This window comes from Dendrobates tinctorius, unplaced genomic scaffold, assembly GCF_039654945.1.
Source record: "Dendrobates tinctorius isolate UK_male_01 unplaced genomic scaffold, ASM3965494v1 ptg000151l, whole genome shotgun sequence".
Lineage (NCBI taxonomy): Eukaryota > Metazoa > Chordata > Amphibia > Anura > Dendrobatidae > Dendrobates > Dendrobates tinctorius.
Window position 1 is genome coordinate 7,517,138 of NW_027361818.1, and position 15,494 is coordinate 7,532,631.

At 50.4% G+C, this 15,494-nt stretch overlaps 1 protein-coding gene across 7 annotated transcripts in view; it reads right to left on the minus strand.

Annotated features, from left to right (window-relative positions):
• KDM6B (lysine demethylase 6B) overlaps window positions 1-15,494 on the minus strand; it is a 128,567-nt gene that overhangs the window by 54,320 nt on the left and 58,753 nt on the right. The window contains exon 1 of one of the 7 annotated variants that reach the window (XM_073547052.1): window positions 5,461-5,716. The exons of the other annotated variants lie outside the window; for them this stretch is intronic. The gene's annotated coding sequence lies outside the window, so the exon portion shown is untranslated. Of the gene's footprint in view, window positions 1-5,460; window positions 5,717-15,494 lie in introns of those variants that run through there. 7 annotated transcript variants of the gene reach the window in all.

Sequence of the window (15,494 nt, forward strand, 5' to 3'; positions counted from 1 at the left end):
ATGCTTAAAAGAAGCTTCACATTAAATTTGCATGCGTTTTTGGCTTTTTGTGCCAATGCATGCGTTTTTAAACGCTCAGGAATCACTTAGCGGCTAAAAACGCAGCATGTTCATTAATTTCCGCATTGCTGAGCGTTTTTAGCCATTTCCAATGCTCCCAGAAAACATGCGGAAAAAACGCGTCAAAAACGCGCGTCTTGTGCAAAAAACGCGCAAGAAACACACGGAAATAAAATGCGCGTTTTCTGGGAAGGGGATCAGTTTTCTGAGTGTTAAAAACTCTAACGTGGGCACATAGCCTAAAATTTACAGAATGAAGTGTGAAGAGAAGGAAAAGAGATAAGAAATGCAAAAAGAGCAGAGGAAACCAGAAGGAGATTGGGGCGAGAGAGAAAGAAAGACTACAGAAAAAGAGCATGAGAGCAAAAGAATGAAAATAGAGCACAGGAGGAGGTTGAAAAGTAACAGAATGAGAAACGGGACAAACAGAAAAAAAAAAAAAAAAAAAAAAAAGAGTGCAGAATAGGCCCTAATGAAAACCGAAAGAAGGGGAAAAGTGTTTTCATCAGGTGGTCAGAAGAGCGAATAAATGCAACAAGAACACAGAAGAGACACGGAATGAGACGAGCGCAAAAGGAAGTCAGAAGAGCAACAGAAAGAGCAGAGGCCAAAAGAAATGTGGATGAAAGAAGAGCTACTGAACTAGGAAACCATGCAATGGAAGGCACTAAAGAGTGTAGAAAGTCAGATGAGGGCAGAATGAAAAGGACAATAGAGGAAACAGCAACAGTATGAAAAAAAACAGGAGGCTAGAAAGGCAACAAAATTAGGTTACTAAGTGCAAAGTAAGCCAGAAGAGTGACAATGAAGATGGCCAAGACCAGAACAGGGCCAAGTAAGCAAGAAGAGCTAAAGAATAAGGGGAAAAAGTGGCATAATAAAGAACACCGTAGACCAGATGAAGAAAATCAAGAACCCAAAGAAGAGAGAATAGAGATCGAGAGGCTAAAAAGAGCCACAGAATGAAGCACACAGGAGGCCGGAAAACGAGGAGCACAGGAAGCTGAGCGTGCATGTCATGGGAAACCGAATGAGATAGAAGGAGGGCACCGTTGGCTGAATAAAGGCAACATATGCTCTAGAGAAGTGTTGCATCAATAGACAACTGTGAACCTGGAGACGTTTTTCCTTTATCTCTGGCCAATATAAGAAAAGAAACATGCAAGAAGCCTGGAAGGTAAGGGGCAGAGCAAGGTGAAGGTCATGAGGAAAAAGGAGACCGCAGGAAGTAGGAAGGAGAGAGTGTAGGGACTTGAGGCTGAACAACGATTTGATGAAGAACAAGAATTCAGCAGGGAACCTGTCACCTGTTTTGGCCACTATAAGATTCGGCCACCGCCTGTCAGGGCTTATCTACAACATTCTATAAAGCTGCAGATAAGCCCGCGATCCGACCTGCAAGATAAGAAAAATAAGTTTTATTATACTCACCTGGAGGGTTGGTCCGATGAGGTCCAGTCCAATGGGTGTCGCGAGTCCGGCGCCTCCCATCTTCTTGGGACGCTGCCCTCCTGCTTGATTCCACGCTCCCGGCATAGTTTTCCTGCGCAGGCGTACTGCTCTGCCTTGTTGACAACAGACCAAAGTACTGTAGTGCGCAGGCGCCAGGAAAGGTCAGAGAGGCGCAGGGCCTGCGCACTGCAGTACTGTGCTCTGCCCTCAACAGGGCAGGTTAGTATGCCTGTGCAGGAGCACGATGCCAGGGAGCCATGAACCAAGCAGGAGGACGGCGTCACAAGATGGGTGAGTATAATAAAACTTATTTTTCTTATCTTGCAGGTCAGATCAGCATTACAGAATGTAAGATAAGCCCTGAAAGGCGGTGGCCGCATCTCATAGAGGCCCAAACAGGTGACAGGTGCACTTTAAAATATGGAAAAAGGTCAAATAACCAGCCAATCAGGAGTGAAACCGATTTACCTACATACCCTCATGGAAAAAGTCTGCTAGCAAAATTCTTGACCGCTACAACTGGTAACAAATGTGGCGAGCAAGCCCAGAATATTCTGCTCAGCTATCGGCCCAAATGCCAAAAAGTCTCACTCCTATCGTCCAGGTTTCAGAACACAATGGATCTTCCATAGAGGTGGCAGAGTATGAGCCACGGACCGGCAGACGGTTTCCGCCATGTATCAGAACCCATTAAAGACTTATTTTCGATGCTTTTATTTGGCATGGAAACCAGGAATACACGCCGATTAGGTGACCCTTTAACCGGAAATAGTCATCCCAAACAGCTCCACCAATGGCTGCTGGAGTTTTAGTAATTATTGCACTGTATTTTGCCCAGCCTCCTACTAAAATTTTAACCCTTTCGATTCTAAAACTACGAACGCGAAACTGGTCACCAAACTCTGTAAACTCTCAGAACCCGAAAAAACAAAGCGACTCGGAATCGCAGGTTTCTCCGAGAGAATTGGACGTTAGTAGGAAAAATACCTAAATCTGATTAGCGCTGTAATCCTTTAATACCGCCGCGCTCCTTCCACTTCACATAGAAACCGCAACCTATCCCTATAAATAACCCGCACCCATACCGCTCACCCCCAATAACCCTTCAAGGTACCCTCAAATACCGTCACCCTACATATTAACCCTTCACCAACACCAGGAACACTCCATGCACCAGTCAGCCTTCATACACCTGTCAACCTTTTATAGCACCCATTTGGTAACAAACTGCAAATTAACCCCTTCTGCAAAAGTCTATTAACCCTACATGTCACATTACCTGCCAAGCAATTAACCCTTTGAGACACAGTAATCCTTCTCTGCTACACTGTGTGTAATAGTAACACTGCATAGTAACACATTACAGTCAGCCATAGTGAGTACACCTCACAGTGCACATTAACCCTTTATAGTCCAACAGCGCTCCTACACCTGTGAAGCTGCATATTAACCCTTCACAGTAGAACAATCTCCACTCCACATGGCTTATTAGCATTGCCCATCACACCTGTCCCACAGGATATTGGTGCCTTAACCCCAATGGCAAACATTAGTCCTGTCCCAAGGACTATTAACCCTTCAAAGACCCAGCACAGATCCAGAACTGGGATATGCACTGTAACAGCTCCAGTCAGCTCACCGCAGACTCCTATTCTCTATATATCACTAACACTGCACAGAGACTATATATAAAAGTATACACAGTAAGTGTTCCCGTAAACGTACCATAGAAGTACACGCTCACCACCGACCAGAAACAACATGGATAAAAGTTGGCACCTGGCTCTTTAAAGAGTCACCAGAAACAACTGCACAGTGCAAATGTCACTGGACCTGTCAGACGGCATATTAACCCCTGCACGGCACCAGCCCTTACACAAAGGCGTGCCAGGCACAGGGCAGCCACACTCCCAACAACCTCCTCTTACCAGTGATCCCTGGTACTACAATCACTGCACCACTCTCCAGGAGCTGGAAACACACACAGGGGCTGGCCAGATGGCAATGGCCGGACATAGTAACAGACCATGCCCCTGTGTATTGCAAGCTCTGCTCAGCACTACCCCAATCTTCCTACACCCTGTACCCCACCACTCACTGACTGCAGACCCTTGGACATGGCATCTGGTCGCGGCATGTCAGCCTGGCCATAGTAAGTTGTGCACGTTGGTCAGTGTGACTGTCACCTTGCCCCTTACATCTATCCTGTCCATAACAATGCAACTAGTGGTTATCCCCTGCCCCAGGTCCCTGTACACTGCACCAAGGCACTGCAAGCATCTGTCACTGTACAGCCCTGCATGATCCTGATCCTCTACAATGTCCCCTCCCCACATTGCACCAAGCCAATGATTATCACCCTGCCCCAGGTCACTGCATGCTGCAAGAGATGATGCATGCAACTCCGTACTCATTTAATAGTCACTGCATGTCATCCACACTGCATACCCCCCTGCTCCTGGACACTGCATGCCCTCCTGCCCTTGCATAGCCTTCTGCACTGCATGCCCTCCTGCCCTTGCATAGCCTTCTGCACTGCATGCCCTCCTGCCCTTGCATAGCCTTCTGCACTGCATGCCCTCCTGCCCTTGCATAGCCTTCTGCACTGCATGCCCTCCTGCCCTTGCATAGCCTTCTGCACTGCATGCCCTCCTGCCCCTGCATAGCCTTCTGCACTGCATGCCCTCCTGCCCCTGCATAGCCTTCTGCACTGCATGCCCTCCTGCCCCTGCATAGCCTTCTGCACTGCATGCCCTCTGCACTGCATGCCCTCCTGCCCTTGCATATCCTTCTGCACTGCATGCCCTCCTGCCCCTGCATAGCCTTCTGCACTGCATGCCCTCTGCACTGCATGCCCTCCTGCCCTTGCATATCCTTCTGCACTGCATGCCCTCCTGCCCCTGCATAGCCTTCTGCACTGCATGCCCTCTGCACTGCATGCCCTCCTGCCCTTGCATAGCCGCCTGCACTGCATGCCCTCCTGCCCCTGCATAGCCTTCTGCACTGCATGTCCTCCTGCCCCTGCATAGCCTTCTGCACTGCATGCCCTCTGCACTGCATGCCCTCCTGCCCTTGCATATCCTTCTGCACTGCATGCCCTCCTGCCCCTGCATAGCCTTCTGCACTGCATGCCCTCCTGCCCTTGCATAGCCTTCTGCACTGCATGCCCTCCTGCCCCTGCATAGCCTTCTGCACTGCATGCCCTCTGCACTGCATGCCCTCCTGCCCCTGCATAGCCTTCTGCACTGCATGCCCTCCTGCCCTTGCATATCCTTCTGCACTGCATGCCCTCCTGCCCCTGCAAAGCCCTCTGCACTGCATGCCCTCCTGCCCCTGCATAGCCTTCTGCACTGCATGCCCTCTGCACTGCATGCCCTCCTGCCCCTGCATAGCCTTCTGCACTGCATGCCCTCCTGCCCTTGCATATCCTTCTGCACTGCATGCCCTCCTGCCCCTGCATAGCCTTCTGCACTGCATGCCCTCCAGCCCCTGCATAGCCTTCTGCACTGCATGCCCTCCTGCCCCTGCATAGCCTTCTGCACTGCATGCCCTCCTGCCCCTGCATAGCCTTCTGCACTGCATGCCCTCCTGCATGTCATTCTGCCCCCTGCACAGGTTTCCAGGCTCCCCCTGTGTGTAGCCGATCAGTATGTATCTCCCGCACGCCGGGCGGTGTGATCACTACTACAAGACATTAACCCCTTCAGTCCTCCAGAGTTACAGGCATCCAGCATCAACAGCAGCTCAACCCCCCATACACAACGGAATCCAGCTCCGCTCTCCACCATATCACCACATTAACCCTGTGTGCGGAGCAGACTCTGCGGCGCTCTGCAGACTCCTGGTCCCTTTAAACCCCGGCATTTAAATCCCCGCTGTCTGTGAAGTTGCTGCCGGCGCCGGTCTCCGCGCCCCGCACATGCCCACAGCTGGGGGTCCGGCTCTTACCTTCATGTGTCCTTTTCTAGTGATCACCCCTCATTTCTCCTTCCATCCAGACACAGCGCAATAATCCCCCAAAGTCCGGCGGAGAGTGGCGTCCCCCCGGCGCGGCTGCGGTCACCGATACCGTACAGTGTAGATGAGACCCTAGCGTCCTGCGGATTCTAATGCCCGTGCCCCGCTGTCTATCTGCCCCTCTCTCTCTTCTTTCACTCTGTCTCTTTCTCTCTCTTTTTTTTCCAGTCTGTATTCAAACAAAGAAAGCTCCCCTCCCCCCAGCCTGTGTCTCCACTCCTCCTCCCCCTCCGGAACACCAGCCTCGCTTTCACCGCCCCATCCCTCCTCTCCTATCACAGCCCCCTCCTGCCTGTCCTCCCTGACATCCTGAGCCTGGACTTCCTGCCCTCTCCTGCCGGCTCCAGGGACACCAGCCCCGCCCTCAGAAGGGTGACAGCCGCAAAGAGCAGTGCCTCCCCCAGCCGGGTTACAAAAGGGAGCTGCGAGTCTACAGGGAGAAACTGACTGAAGGAGCTAGGAGTCTCCTCCCCCTGCAGGGTGATACAGGCTGAAGTAGCCAGGAGTCTCCTCCCCCTGCAGGGTGATACAGGCTGAAGGAGCTAGGAGTCTCCTCCCCCTGCAGGGTGATACAGGCTGAAGGAGCCAGGAGTCTCCTCCCCCTGCAGGGTGATACAGGCTGAAGGAGCTAGGAGTCTCCTCCCCCTGCAGGGTAATACAGGCTGAAGGAGCTAGGAGTCTCCTCCCCCTGCAGGGTAATACAGGCTGAAGGAGCTAGGAGTCTCCTCCCCCTGCAGGGTAATACAGGCTGAAGTAGCTAGGAGTCTCCTCCCCCTGCAGGGTGATACAGATAAGAGCTATGATTCTCCTCCCCCTGCAGGGTGATACAGACCTGAAGGAGCCAGGAGACTCCTCCCCCTGCAGGGTGATACAGATAAGAGCTATGATTCTCCTCCCCCTGCAGGGTGATACAGACCTGAAGGAGCCAGGAGACTCCTCCCCCTGCAGGGTGATACAGATAAGAGCTATGATTCTCCTCCCCCTGCAGGGTGATACAGACCTGAAGGAGCCAGGAGACTCCTCCCCCTGCAGGGTGATACAGACCTGAAGGAGCCAGGAGTCTCCTCCCCCTGCAGGGTGATACAGATAAGAGCTATGATTCTCCTCCCCCTGTAGGGTGATACAGTGACCCAATCCTGTGAAGCTGTTCTGTAGCCATGTGACCACCTGTGTGCTGTGTAACACGCCCGGGTTTGGAGGGTGTAACCCGTGGGAGGTGACGCCTTCAGGATCAGCAGCACAGAGCTGACTGCAGGCAGTGACAGCTGAGCGGCAGCCGCAGGTAGGGGCTGTGCACACGGCGGTGTACTCCCAGTATACACACAGGCAAACACTGGGGCAGCGCACAGCTGTGGACACAGGTTCTGGCTCCCGGCCCAGGCCCCGCTCTCCTGCTCATTACATAACATCTGGAATGTGTCCTCACCTCACCCCTCTCTCCGCACCTCCCTCCCCAGCAGCCAGAGGTGTGAGGGAAGGGGAGTCTGAGGTGTGCGAGGAGGGGGTGCAGAGGTGAGGACGGAGGGGGCATACGGGGGGGTGCAGAGGTGAGGACGGAGGGGGGGTGCCGATGTGAGGACGGAGGGGGGGGTGCCGATGTGAGGACGGAGGGGGGGGTGCCGATGTGAGGACGGAGGGGGGGGTGCCGATGTGAGGACGGAGGGGGGGGGTGCCGATGTGAGGACGGAGGGGGGGGGTGCCGATGTGAGGACGGAGGGGGGGGTGCCGATGTGAGGACGGAGGGGGGGGTGCCGATGTGAGGACGGAGGTGGCATACAGGTGGGGGGTGCAGAGGGGGCATACGGGGGGGGTGCCGATGTGAGGACGGGGGGGGGTGCCGATGTGAGGACGGGGGGGGTGCCGATGTGAGGACGGGGGGGGGTGCCGATGTGAGGACGGGGGGGGGTGCCGATGTGAGGACGGAGGGGGGGTGCCGATGTGAGGACGGAGGTGGCATACAGGTGGGGGGTGCAGAGGGGGCATACGGGGGGGTGCCGATGTGAGGACGGAGGGGGGGGTGCCGATGTGAGGACGGAGGGGGGGGTGCCGATGTGAGGACGGAGGGGGGGGGTGCCGATGTGAGGACGGAGGGGGGGGGTGCCGATGTGAGGACGGAGGGGGGGGGGTGCCGATGTGAGGACGGAGGGGGGGTGCAGATGTGAGGACGGAGGGGGGTGCCAATGTGAGGACGGAGGTGGCATACAGGTGGGGGGTGCAGAGGGGGCATACGGGGGGTGCTTATGTGAGGACGGAGGGGGGTTTGCCGATGTGAGGACGGAGGGGGGTTTGCCGATGTGAGGACGGAGGGGGGTTTGCCGATGTGAGGACGGAGGGGGGTTTGCCGATGTGAGGACGGAGGGGGGTTTGCCGATGTGAGGACGGAGGGGGGTTTGCCGATGTGAGGACGGAGGGGGGTTTGCCGATGTGAGGACGGAGGGGGGTTTGCCGATGTGAGGACGGAGGGGGGTTTGCCGATGTGAGGACGGAGGGGGGTTTGCCGATGTGAGGACGGAGGGAAGGTGCCGATGTGAGGACGGAGGGGGGGTGCCGATGCGAGGACGGAGGGGGAGTGCCGATGTGAGGACGGAGGGGGGGTGCCGATGTGAGGACGGAGGGGGGTGCCGATGTGAGGACGGAGGAGGGTGCCGATGTGAGGACGGAGGTGGCATACAGGTGGGGGGTGCAGCGGGGGGGTGCTTATGTGAGGACGGAGGGGGGGGTGCAGATGTGAGGACGGAGGAGGCGTGCCGACGTGAGGACGGAGGGGGGGGGTGCCGATGTGAGGACGGAGGGGGGGGGGTGCCGATGTGAGGACGGAGGGGGGGGGGGTGCCGATGTGAGGACGGAAGGGGGGGGGGTGCCGATGTGAGGACGGAGGGGGGGGTGCCGATGTGAGGACGGAAGGGGGGTGCCGATGTGAGGACGGAGGAGGGGTGCAGATGTGAGGACGGAGGGGGGGGGTGCCGATGTGAGGACGAAGGTGGCATACAGGTGGGGGGTGCAGAGGGGGCATACGGGGGGGTGCAGAGGGGGCATACAGCCGCTGTACAAGGAATAAGCCGAGATTTGCTGGAAGTATGAGGACAGCTGGCGCTCTCACACTAAGCGTGCACACCCAGATCGTGCACACGGGTACATAATGGAGCCAGGAGCCAGAGAATGGAGGCCATCTTCACCCACGTCACAGTTGGAGAGTTTCTGGTGGAATTCTGCGTCAGTCGCTACATGGTAGTGCTACACATGATACCGCATGGATGCATTTGGATACAATGTGTCACGACATGGGAAGGTAAGGCTGAGTGCACACGTACTTTTTAGCCCTGCGGATTTTTCCGCGCAGAATGGAAGAAATCCGCAGGTCAAATGACCTGCATTTTTCCTGCGGTTTTCCCCCTGCGGATTTGGCGACAGGGGAGAAGGAAAACCGCACAAAAGAAGTAACATGCTGCGGATTCTGTACTGCAGGAATACCGCGCGGAAAAATCTGCAGCGTCTGCACAGCGGTTTTATTTTTCATTGATTTTAAGGCTACTGTACATCACAATGCGGATATGCAACGTTTCTGCGCGGTAAAATCTGCTGCAAATCTGCTTCGTGTGCACACAGCCTAATGCTGCCACAATGCAGCACTGAGAAAGTGGCCGCGATGTGGAAATATTCCCCGTGCAGAAAAGGACGTGCGATTTATTTTCAGTTTTGCAACACCTTAATTTCTTTTGAAAGAAGAATGTGAATTTGCTACAGATATTCCCCTTTGGAAAAACCCACAATGAATTTTGCAAGTATTTTGCGTTCACACAGTTTTTAGACAAAGATTCACATCAAAGAGCGAGACTCAAAGCCGTGTACACCTCTCCATGAATCAGGAGCGTCTGACGAGTGACGTCCCCCTCGCTACAAATCCGTCTCCAGTCCCACCGCGACTAGATGAGCAGTGGTCTCCACACCCCACTACCGGGGTCCACAGATTTTGCAAAGACGGCACAAGAACTCAAAAAGTCGCGACATTTCAATCACGTCGAAATGTTATGCCTTTTCAAAGCTTTTTATGGCAGAAGTGCGACCTGAAAGGTTTCCCGAATCTGGGCCCAAAGTCTTGTTTTAATTTAGATTCCACAGGAAAAAAAAGCAGCATAAAATCCCCCAAAATCATCGAGCTTTAGAGAGGTTTTCATTTCTTGCAAATTATTGGCGGTATATTTGAACTTACACTTTCGTATAGTGGGAGCGATGTGACTTTATAGAAAAAAAAAGTCCAACCCTGTAGCTTTAGTCCAAATCCTTAAAAAGCAAAATTCAGACGATTCCCACACGGAGCGATGGAGCGATTGAGGCCAAAGTAAGACACTCTTTGCTCTGCTTCCACTTCTTCATTGCAAAATTTCTGGCCTGTTGGATTTGGAGTTGCGCACAACTTTGCCCTCAGATCGCAATGGAGGTCGTTTTGAGACTCCAACTGGCAGCAACTTTTCTTTTCCGGGTTTTTATATTTAGGCTATGTGCACACGTTGCAGATTTTTAGCGTTTTGCCGCTTTTTTTTCATGGCGAAAACACTTGCACAACGCAACTCATTGTATTCAATGGCATTCCGCACATGCTGTGCTAATGCTGCGGATTTTTCCGCGGCGGAATCGCATTGCGGAAAAATCCGCAGCATGCTCATTCTTTGTGCGGAATTATGGCGATTCCGCACACATAGGAATGCATTGTTCCGCTTACTTTCCACATGTGGCTGTGCCCACCATGCGCAAAGTAAGCATAAAATGTGCGGATGGTACCCCGGGGCTGGAGGAGAGGAGACTGTCCTCCAGGCTCTGGGTACCATATCCCTGTAAAAAAATTAAAATAAAAAATCGTGATCTTCACACCTTCCGGCGTCCCCCGCAGTGTTCCCGATCCTTGCGATGCTCCCGGCATCTTCTGGCCTCAGCGATGCCTTGCGACAATGAATTCTGATGATGTAGCGGTCTCGCGTGATGCTACGTCATCTAGGGTCATTGTCACAAGGCATCGCTGATGCCGGGAGCATCGCGAGGATCGGGAACACTGCGGGGGACGCCGGAAGGCGAGAAGATCACGATTTTTTATTTTAATTCTTTTTTTAACATTATATCTTTTTACTACTGATGCCGCATAGGCAGCCTCATAGTAAAAAGTTTGCCGAGTGGGACCAACCTGTCAGTTTTCCAAGCGATGCTACAGATCACTTGGAAAACGTTAGCATTCTGCAAGCTAATTACGCTTGCAAGACGCTAGTTTTTCACAGGACTTCCGCATGCGGATTTCCCGCGGCAGGGAGTTGCGGAATTGCCGCGGCAATTCCGCACGTGTGCACATAGCCTTAATCGCACAACTTGTCTGAGAACTAATATCACACGTACCCGGGCGCTGTGCCGCTCTAGCCTTAGTGTTGTACTGCAGGATTGTCTGGTGTCCCTTAGATTTGTCTGAATTACCAACTCTTGACCTAACAAGCTGTGTGATGAATATAATCTGTAATGGAAAGTGCAGAGATCAAAGCAATGAGGGGCTGTAAGAGACTCATAAAAACTTTGGACAATCTCATTTTACTTGCTAGGTTCCCTCCACCCAGAAATGTTGTGATCGATATTGTTCCGGGGCCCCTTAATCAGCCATTTAAAGGTGGGAGAACATTGTAAGGGTCCCGTTACACTAAGTGACTCTCCAGCGATCCTGACAACGATACGACCTGGTGAAGATCGCTGGTGCGTCGCTACATGGTCGCTAGTAAGCTGCCAAACAGGCAGATCTCTTCAGAGATCCGTATAACGACCTCGGCGGTCGTTGGGACCTTGTCACACAGCAGCTATCTGACGACTCCCGCCTGCGTCCCTGAGTTCTGCGTCGCCAACGAGGTCACTCGTCGGGGTCAAACACAGCGATGCGCGCTGGGCAGCGGGACACCAGCGATCAAAAAATGGCCCAGAACATTCGAGCACGATCAGCGATATCCAGCGGGGGGCCGGTCGCCGCTATGTGTCACATGTAGCGAGATCGCTGGCGAGGTCACTGTTGCGTCACACAAAACCTGTGACGTTTCAGGGATCTCACTATGTGAGACGGGGCCTTAACTCTTCCACTATGTATAGTTGGATGACAATCCAGGCTTTTATCTCTTGGTACACGATGCAATCACTACTAGTGAGGATTCACTACGATGTTCACCTTCACTGCAAATCCTAAACCACGAGTCCACGGCTAAACTAGTCACACAACTTTGGTGTAACATTTTTTGCTAGGCAATACATATGTAACTCAATATTGCGTGACTTCACCGCACCGGAGGGGGGGGGGGAAACACTCCTCATACAAAACATACCCTTCGAGGGCATTTAAGAGTAGTCATCAAAGGGAGACAACTGGCCGTTGCCGATTAGCTTGTTGTCAGCACAATCCGCCTCTGGGGGCTGTCACAGAAATATTCTAAATCTGCGGGCAGCTGTGGTTTATCAGACACAAAGCATCCAGTGAGCAGATGAAGACTACACAGACTAGATTCCTGACATCTGTACCTTTACTGAACCTCAAGTCCACTCGCTGTGAACGAAATTCATCATCAGGAGTTGTCTTAGGTCGGGCAATGGGTTTTTTTTATTCCTCATGTGCAGGGCAGATGTTTTTCCACCTTGCAACGCTCTCAGTTTGACTGCAGCCTTCGGCATGAAAACGTTTTATGTTCTCCAAGGGTGGCGGAGATGACAGAGACCAATGTCGGCTATGACCGAACACAGAATGGTGAATTCTATTGGAACCCCCCATGCTATGTACTGTACATACTTTTTGGAGGTCTAAAGCAAAACAGGTCAAAATTGATCTTTCCCTCTATGTTGATGAAAAAGTGATGTCTCCAGATCCAGAAAACCAGTGGTAAAAAAAAAACAAAACACATGTAATGCAAAAACAATAGGTCATTTTCTGATGACAGCTTCCCTTTAACTAGTCCTTTGAAACTCAGTCATAAACATACTTCTAGGAATTATTTTTAGAGATTACCAGTAAAATCGTATTCTCCTCCAGTGCTTAAAGACATGAACATATTTACATGACAGCTTTCCTTGAAGCAGTTTTACAGCTTAACCAAACCATCTCACCTCCAAGTTCAGACTTCTACTGATTCATACTTATTTTTTTTCTTACTTATGTGCATTTCATCATCTCCACCACAAAATGTGGTCTAGTTTCTCTCATCACCAAAAAGTGAAAATATGAGAAGACACATTTAAAGCTGATGGTGTCATTATATAGATTCACTTGTAAGCGCAACCCAACAGTCTATATATAGATGTAATTTATACCAAAGAAGTAATACTGTATACAGTTGTGCTCATACGTTTACATGCCCCGGCAGAATTTTTGCTTTCTTGGCCTTTTTTCAGAGAATATGAATGATAACGCCAAAACTTTTTCTCCACTCATGGTTAGTGGTTGGGTGAAGCCATTTATTGTCAAACTACTGTGTTTTCTCTTTTTAAATCATAATGACAATCCAAAACATCCAAATGACCCTGATCAAAAGTTTCCATATCCCATTTCTTAATACCGTGTATTGACCCTCTAACATTAATGACAGCTTGAAGTCTTTTGTGGTAGTTGTGGATGAGGTTCTTTATTTTCTCAGATGGTAAAGCTGCCCACTCTTCTTGGCAAAAAGCCAAGCCTCCTCTAACTTCCTGGGCTGTCTAGCATGAACTGTGCCCTTCAGATTTCCCCAGAGTGGCTCAATGATATCGAGGTCGGGAGACTGAGATGGCCACTCCAGAACCTTCACTTTGTTCTGCTGTAACCAATGACAGGTCGACTAAGCAGCAGTTTACCACCCCTGCACGGTGGACCCCGGGCTGCGAACGCACCTTCCTATTATTTTATTATTTGGTGCGTTCCGCTAGCCCTAACAATATTCTCTGAAAAAAAGCCAAGAATGCAAAAAATCTGCCAGGGTATGTAAACGTTTGAGCACAACTGTATACGTTACTTATGCAGAGTTGATGGGTGTTTAGACTGGCCACTAATGAGCAATGATTCGCTATAATAAGTCGATTGATGACCATATAAAGACCCTTTTACATAAACTAAATAAGAATACAGTAATTAACCAGAGCCAGCATAGGTTTGAAGCAAATAAATCATGCCAGACTAATCTAATTTCCTTGAATGATGGAATCACTAACTGGGTAGATCAGGGAAATGCAGTCGATATAGTATATCTCGACTTCAGCGAAAGCATTAACAAAGTATCTCATACTATTTTTATTGAAAAAAAATGACCAAGTATGGGATTGACAAGGCTACGATGAAATTGGATTCATAACTGTCTCAGTGATTGCACTCAGAGAGAGTGGTAATAAATGGTTGATCATCCAGTTGGAAAAGTGTTTCAAGTGGGGTACCACAAGGCTCTGTCCTAGCCCCAGTGTTTTTCAATGTTTTTATAAATGATCTAAATAAGGCAACTGAAGGTAAACTAATCAATTTGCAGACACTGCAAAGCTAGGAGGGATAGCTAATACTAGAGAAGACAGAGAAAGGATTCAGAAGGATCTAGAAAAGCTTGAACAATGGGCAGCAACTAATAGAATGGTATTTAATAGGGAGAAATGCAAGACTACATCTGGACAAGAAAAACAAATTACATCTATAGGATGGAAGGAATAGTACTAAGCAACAGTACATGTGAAAAAGACTTGGGTATACTAATAGATCACAGACTTCACATGAGTCAACAGTGTGATGCAGCAGAAAAAAAAAGGCAAACAGTTCTAGTATGTATTAAGAGAAGCATAGAGTCTAGATCACGTGAAGTAATTATCCCCCTATACTCCTTCTTGGTCAGACCTCATCTGGAATACTGTGTACAGTTCTGGGCACCACATTTAAAAAAAAAAAAAAAAAGACATTGAAAAACTGGAGCAAGTTCAGAGAAGAGCTACCAGGATGGTGAGCTGACTGCAAAGTATGTCCTACGAAGAACGGTTAAAGGATCTGGTAATGTTTAGATTGCAAAAAAGAAGGCTAAGAGGAGACTTAATAGCTGTCTACAAATATCTGAAGGGCTGTCACAGTGTGGAGGGATCATCCTTATTCTCATTTGCTCATGGAAACATGAGAAGCAATGGATTGAAACTGAGAGGGAGAAGATACAGAGCAGATATCAGAAAGAACTTTTTGACAGTGAGGGTGATCAATGAGTGGAACAGGCTGCCACGAGAGGTGACAAGTTCTCCTTCAATGGAAGTCTTAAGAGGCTTGACAGACATCAGTCTGAGATGGTTTAATGAATCCTGCATTGAGCAGGGGGTTGGACACGAGGATCCTTGAGGTCCCTTCCAACTCTAACACTATGATTTTATGATAAGCAAAATGTATGGGAACGATCGCTTGTGAATACGATCTTTTGGTCCACACAGAGTTTACATTTCCCATTTACATTGGGAAATCTCCTGCCAACAACGAGTTTTCAACCTCCATAAATAATGTGATCACACAACGACTAACTGCTGGCATACTTACCTGTCCCATCCTGTATTACACTCCAGAGCTGCACTCACTATTCTGCTGCCGGAGTCATTATACATATATTACATTAAGTCCCATTTTTTAAGAGGTAAACAAATTATTTAAAATGTAGTTGTCCGGTGAAAACAGGGTAGCAGGTTGACCTCCGCTGCACTCATCCCTGATATAGCTGCCAGAAAAAGCCAAGTGCAGCCCTTTAGGGAATGAATGGAGCGGCTGTTGCGCATGCGCGCTGCCGTTCCAATATAATGGGAATAAATGTCCCCCTTTCTGGCATTTGTTGTGGGTCCCAGTTGTCGGGCCCCCCCATGATGAATAAGTAGTAATCACCTATCCTGTGTGGATAGCAGGTGGAAAGTTAATACGAACGAAAGTAGAAACAAAAAATCTCTCGTGAAAGGGGCGAAGGGTTGTGTTAACCGTCCCTGGT